The sequence below is a fragment of the Oncorhynchus mykiss genome, chromosome 5 (assembly GCF_057628025.1).
Source record: "Oncorhynchus mykiss isolate SJ-2025 chromosome 5, ASM5762802v1, whole genome shotgun sequence".
NCBI lineage: Eukaryota > Metazoa > Chordata > Actinopteri > Salmoniformes > Salmonidae > Oncorhynchus > Oncorhynchus mykiss.
In genome coordinates, this window is record NC_143026.1 from 73,065,726 (window position 1) to 73,072,516 (window position 6,791).

The 6,791-nt window shown below is 41.9% G+C and overlaps 1 long non-coding RNA gene across 1 annotated transcript; it reads left to right on the forward strand.

The window, feature by feature from the left end:
• Positions 1–3,527: 3,527 nt before the first annotated feature.
• On the forward strand, positions 3,528–5,880 carry LOC149983570 (uncharacterized). Its single transcript, XR_016496284.1, has 2 exons — positions 3,528–3,804; positions 4,698–5,880. It is a non-coding gene; the product is annotated as an uncharacterized LOC149983570 (long non-coding RNA).
• Positions 5,881–6,791: the final 911 nt, after the last annotated feature.

Genomic DNA, 6,791 nt, shown 5'->3' on the forward strand with positions numbered 1-6,791 from the left:
TTTAGTATTGTGTTGTGTAGTGCAATTAATGTATTGTTTAGTGTTGTGTAGTGTAATTAGTGTATTGTTTAGTGGCTTTGCTGGCATGCATCCCACTTTTTTCTTTTTTTTTTGCCCCACCAAGGTTTCCATGTTAAAATCGCCACTGCTTATTACTAATCTCATTATCATAATTCATACTAATGACTGCATATAATGCACCACCCCAGTCTACTACCGTTATTGTTGCTCACGTTCTTAAGTTTTGTTTTTGTGTCTTTTACTTTCGTTTTTTACAGCAGCTTCAAACAGCTGAAAATACAATATTTTTGGTTATGGAAAATATGTTTCGCAGCGGTTTAGATGGTACAATGATTCTCTACACTATACTATCTTATTTTGTCACATAAACTGAAATTAGGCAAACTATTAGAGCTTTAGCAACCAGGAAATTACAGAGCGATTTAATAATCTCTGTCCTCCTGATCCCTTTTACATCTCTCTCTCTCTCTCTCTTTCTCTCTCTCTTTCTCTCTCTCTCTCTCTTGCTCTCTTTCTCTGTCTGAATCACATACAAAGACACACCGATCAGTGGCAGTCAGTGCCGTTTAAGATGGGGGACAACGATTTTTATTTTTATGAGCATGGTATTATTTCTATTCGAGCATATTGGATGACTGTCATTCATATTCCATTCCCCCAGATCAATGTAATAGTGATAGCTTTAGGCTACTACATGATACTTACATTTAACCTATACCCATTATAAGGTTGCTACAACTTAGCCTATGAATGAAAGTTTACAAGGTATGCTAGGTAAACAGGTCGAGAGAAATTTGAATAGTCAAGGTGACAGACATGGACACATTCAATACTGCCTTATGCACGCTTGTCTGCATCTAGCTGATCTACGATGCAATCTTTAGTCAAACAGTTGCAAACTTGAGTTTCTATTGGACAAATTCAGGTATGTTTATCCCCATTTCATTCCGTTTGCTTCCATCTAAGAATTTTTTTTCAACAGAATCGGTGGAATGAATAGATCTCTGATCACACGCAAACACAGTTCACTTTCATAGCAGACACAATACATATAGCATGATCCCTTTGATTGTTGCATAATTTCTTCTTGCATCTACACGCTCTCCTCCTCGCTCTCCTCCTCTCACCTTTTCCCTTCAGTGCACAACACATCAGCTGTCTGTGACCAGGTGAAAAAACCTTTCCAAGCCAAACCTTCATACCATAACCGCTACACACAGCCTGCATCATTATCACCATATTATAACGTCATAGTCAACATAGCTACTAGAACTAACGCGCTTGTAAACATGCTACAATCATGCAGTACAGTGTACAGTCAGCAAGGATTTTAGCTGTTACACTGGCGGGCCCGGTTGGCAATAAATTAGTAAAACCAAAAGCTTACCTTTACTTGGAAGACATTCAGTGTTGGATAGCCAGCTAGCTAACATATCCCTCTCTGTTTGATCAGGGTGTTTGAGTAGGCTTAACTTGCTCGCTGCATTCGCTAGCTAAGTAAGTGAAAGTGAAAATGAAAAAAAAAAGAATAAAGTTAGCTCTCTCTCTCCCACTCGCTTCTCCTTCATTTCTTAAGAAATTAATTTGTTCAAACTGTTAAACTATTGTCTTTCTCTCTCTCTCGCTTTGAGCCAACTACTCACCACATTTTATGCACTGCAGTGCTCGATTCATTCTCTGATCCTTTGATTGTGTGGATAACATGTCAGTTCCTGATGCAGAACTCTGAGGTTGGAGGATGTCTTCTGAAAGTTGTCATAATTACTGTGTAAGTCTATGGAAGGGGTGAGAACCACAAGCCTCCTAGGCTTTGTATTGAAGTCAATGTAATGTACCCAAAGGAGGATGGACGGAAACAAGCTATCCTCCGGCTACACCATAGTGCTACCCTACAGAGCTCTGTTGAGGCTACTGTAGACCTTCATTGTGAAACAGTGTGTTTTAATCAATTAATTGGTGATGTGAATATATTTAGTATAGTTTCACTATTTACATTTTTCTGAAATGAACTGAGGAGGATGATCCTCCACCTCCTCCCCTGAGGAGCCTTCACTGACACACACATACACACATAACAGATAGCCCTGCCTGCGACTCCAAAACCAATGTCACCCTCGGCCTAAGACGTTGGTTTCTCCTGTGGGAGACCAGAGTTCTGATCCCGCCCTTGACACACACACACACACAGCACAGATAACAGGCAGCAGAGTGATGGTGTGTGGTTCAGAGCTGAACAGAGCAGGGTCAGGTACGGTGCTAGAGGCAGCAGCTAAAAACAGCAGTTTTACCGATCGATATGAGATAAAGAAGAGGAGAGATACAAGTCTGTGTTTCATCTTTTCCTCCATATGGGCCTCCCTCGTTCCTCCTCTCCTCCCGAGATGCTTCGCTATCGATTCGACATGAGAGCAGGGTGAGGGAGTTGTGTGTTTGTGTGTATTTGGTTTTACTATCCTTGTGGACACAGAAGTCCCACAAGTAAAACAAGTACAATTCTGACAAATCTGGACATTTTGCCGGTCCCCACAAGGAAAAGGGCTATTTTAGGTTAGGGGTTATGTTTAGGGTTAGGGTTACAATTAAGGTTATGTTTACAATTAGGGTAAACATTAAGGTTAGGGTTAGGGAAAATAGGATTTAGAATGGGAATCAACTGTTTGGTCCACACAAGGATAGTAAAACAAGTGTGTGTGTGTGTGTGCATGTGTGTGTGTGCATGTGTGTGTGCGTGTGCGTGTGTGCGTGTGCGTGTGCGTGTGTGTGTGTGTGTAAAACAAATTAAATACTGTGGAACTTGTGTCATTCCAATAATTTTCTCTAAATAACTTACAAAACGGGTTTCCCTTCCTGGACAGTTTGACATCCCATCACTGACTGACCCAAATCACCCTAATCCATCCATAAACCCCATGGCCTGCCCTGCCTGGGTTAGAATAGAACCACAGCCTCAGCCTATCACCCAGATTACAAGGAAACCCCTCTGCAATCACAGCATCTGTCAAGAGGTCCTGATCCTTATAGCACACTGCTGTTAATACAAGGTTGCTGGTTCAAACCCTATCCTTGCTGATTGATTCCCCTACATTTCTTATAATAGATGCATCTGACCGTGATGACAGGTGATGGTTGGTTGCAGTTTAGCACACAGCCCTAATTGGGGCGGCAGGTAGCCTAGTGGTCAGAGTGTTGGGCCAGAAGCCAAAAGGTTGCTAGATTGAATCCCAAGCTGACAAGGTATAAATCTGTAGTTCTGCCCCTGAACAGGGCATTTAACCCATTGTTCCGAGGGCATCATTGTAAATAAGAATTTGTTCTTAACTGATTTGCCTAGTTAAACAAAGGTTAAACTACCCTTATTTTCCCATGCCAGCATAACTTGATATAGGCCAAGGTCAATGCCTAGCGTTGCACTAGTCTAATAGTGTTTTCAAACCACTATCAAGTATTTTGCATAAATCTCCTAACTCTGTTCCTCTCCCTCTGGTTTCCATGGTGATCTAGAGACTGACACTGGTTAAATAGCTTTGTCCCGAGACCTCGTTACGGATAGTTACATCATGGTTGGTAAAGGGTGCGGGAGAAATCCTCGTTCTCCCCGCAGAAATACTGACATTCTATCGGACATGGTTCTTTCATAAACTAGGTCTATATGTCATAAAACAAAACGCAGTTATTTTTGCAGTAATTCCGGAATATACACTACTATCGTGCGTATCATCTGTTATGGATACAGAAACATTGTAATTTTCTTCTGGCACAATCTGCCCTCGAGGAAGTTATCATGTGAGTTTTACAGAGTGAAATCCTCCTTTGTTATTTTCTTTCCTTGTGGTTTTGTAACAAACGTTTTATTTCCAACAGCAACATATGTGAGTATGGTGGAGAGATATTGACAATTTTGCTGTGTGTTACACCTTACATTTTGGATCGCCTGACTGATGGGTACATTATATACGGTACATTTTGAAGGATCCGCGCAGTGGCGCGCACTTTCTATTTGGGCAATTCCCTCTTGTAGTGTACATTTGATTTATCAAAGCCTACACCATGTATAATTGAAATAATTTCTAAATGGTAACATCGCTTTTTTATGCTTGTGCTTGATGGTGTAATGTAAGAGTTCGTACAGTGATTCTGTGTGATGTGAAAGTTTGAAGTGTAGCCTACTCCTTCCTGTAAGTGCTCTCCAGTTGTATCCTGCTCTAGCTCTCTGGTAGAACCCAGATTGAGGCGTGGGAGTCCAGCATACAATACTACAGAAGCCTGTAGAACCACTTTGTGTGTGTGTGTGTGTGTGTGTGTGTGTGTGTATGCGCGCGCGCGCGTGTGTGTGTGTGTGTGTGTGTGTGTGTGTGTGTGTGAGTGAGAGAGAGAGAGAGAGAGAGAGAGAGAGAGAGACAGCCATCCATAAGCGAATTGAAAGAATATGAACATCTCCACTGCCTCTCTGCCATAATTATCACCATTTAAAATGCTAATTTCCTCTCTCCTGCAGGTGCCCAGACAGTGTATGAGACTAAATTGCTTGTCATAGCCGGTCACTCAAAGCTAATGACTGCCTCTGCTCTCTCATTACGCCTGTTGATGGTGAATTATGGCTGCTGTTGATACAAAAGGGAATTTATGCCAGGAACTCAACTCTTTCTAAGCAGATTCTCCTCCTCTTCCTTGTGCAGGGTTCATTCCAGCCCACTGGAGCTAATAGAAGCAGAGAGATGGAGATGATTGTGTCCTGCTAGAGCCTTCTTGCTAATGTAGCCTCCCTGTGTGTGAGGGTACTACTCCGTCTACTAAGAGGTTCAGACTTTTATGGCACAGGTGGTAGTGCACTTACATCACAACCATAGTGTTGCTGGTTCAAGCTCTGAGTGTCAGAGGTGGGTTTTCTGAGATATTTTTTGATTGTTTATTTAACTTTTGTTTATTATCTATTTGACTTTCTTTGGCAATGTAAAAATATTTTTCCCATGCCAATAAAGCCCTTTGAATTGAATTGAATTGAGAGAGAGAGAGAGAGAGAGAGAGAGAGAGAGAGAGAGAGAGAGAGAGAGAGAGAGAGATAGAGAGAGAGAGAGAGAGAGGGGATGTGTAGATGCTTATAGCCCATGGGTCTGGTTAGCTGCGACAGTGTGTGAGATACCCATGGTGCACTTGGGGAGTGGTAATGCAAAATACAGTGGGTGGACAGTACTGCACACACACACACAAACCCCACAAAAACCCTGAGGAAGTTGACTGCTTTGATGGGAACATCAGTCTCACCATCAGACACTGACCAAAGCAGGCTGTGCTACGTGGGCAGAATAAGCTGGGCTGTAGATACACACACACACATACTTTGATAAAACACAGGCCATGCATAAATCTCTCGCTCCTTCTTTATCTCTGTTCCACACTCACACATCTCTGCTTTCAAACTACAGCACCAAAAACACTATCTGGCGCGCGTGCTCTCTCTCTCTTTCGAGAAAGGGCCACACACACACATACACACACTTCCTGTTGGGGTGAGTCAGACCCCATGGAGAGTAATAATGGGCAATGATTACATTGAGTCAGCAGTCAACATGATCTAACAGCCCAGCATAGCAACACCACAACACAAGAAACATATATATAGAGAGTGGGTGGGGGGAGAAAGAGAGAGAGAGAGAGAGTACGAGAAGGGGAGGAGAGGGGGAGAAAGTGAGAGAACAAATACACACGCTCCGTGTTTGGAACTATGTCAGTGATGGTGATATGTCTGTGTGTTTACTTGGGTGTTACATGCAACCATACACAATATAGGAGTGTAAAGCATGTTTTAACATGATCTGACTGTAATTCATAAAAAAGAGAAGGAAAACTGCAGTGAGAAAAGGATGAAAGAGACGAATGACATGAATGAAAGAGACAGATGAAATGAATGACGTTCTGTACGGTACTGTATGAGATCTAATGCTTCCATACAGTGTATAGACTGTATTATAGACCAATTGTATAACTGACGTGTAAGAGTTGATGGAAGTGGCACATACAGTATAGTGTTAATTGGCAGGCCTGATGTTTTGCCCGTCCATAACTTACTACTGAGACCTACAGGAGCCAGGCCCCTAGTCCCTCAGTCCCCCAGGGCCTGACCAGGGATGTTACTGATGCAGCTAATGGTAAACATACAGGAAACACCATCAAGGCAGAAAAAAACCATTCAATGCAACACCTTAGACCCATTGGACATCAGATCAATCTGGAGGGAATGCTATTTGAGTCCGAAAAGGATGTTCATATGATAGGTAAGATAAAGAAAATCTTGCAGAGAGCATAGAGAGAGGCGGCAGGGTAGCCTAGTGGTTAGAGCGTTGCAAGTTCAAACCCCCGAGCTGACAAGGTACAAATCTGTCGTTCTGCCCCTGAACAGGCAGTTAACCCACTGTTCCTAGGCCGTCATTGAAAATAAGAATTTGTTCTTAACTGACTTGCCTAGTTAAATAAAGGTAAAAAAATAAAAAATATCCAACTGACAATCTCTTAGAAAAAAAATATATAAACTATTGGAACCGCAACTTATAAATAACTGATATTGGCACAAGATGGAGGGAGTGTTGGAACATAACTAATGAAATTACAGTTAACGAAAATGTATGTTTAATCCATTATAAATTAATGTATAGAATTTATTATACAAGAGACAAATTTCAGAAATTCTACAGCACAACGGCAGAGTCATACAGTGCCTTGCGAAAGTATTCGGCCCCCTTGAACTTTGCGACCTTTTGCCACATTTCAGGCTT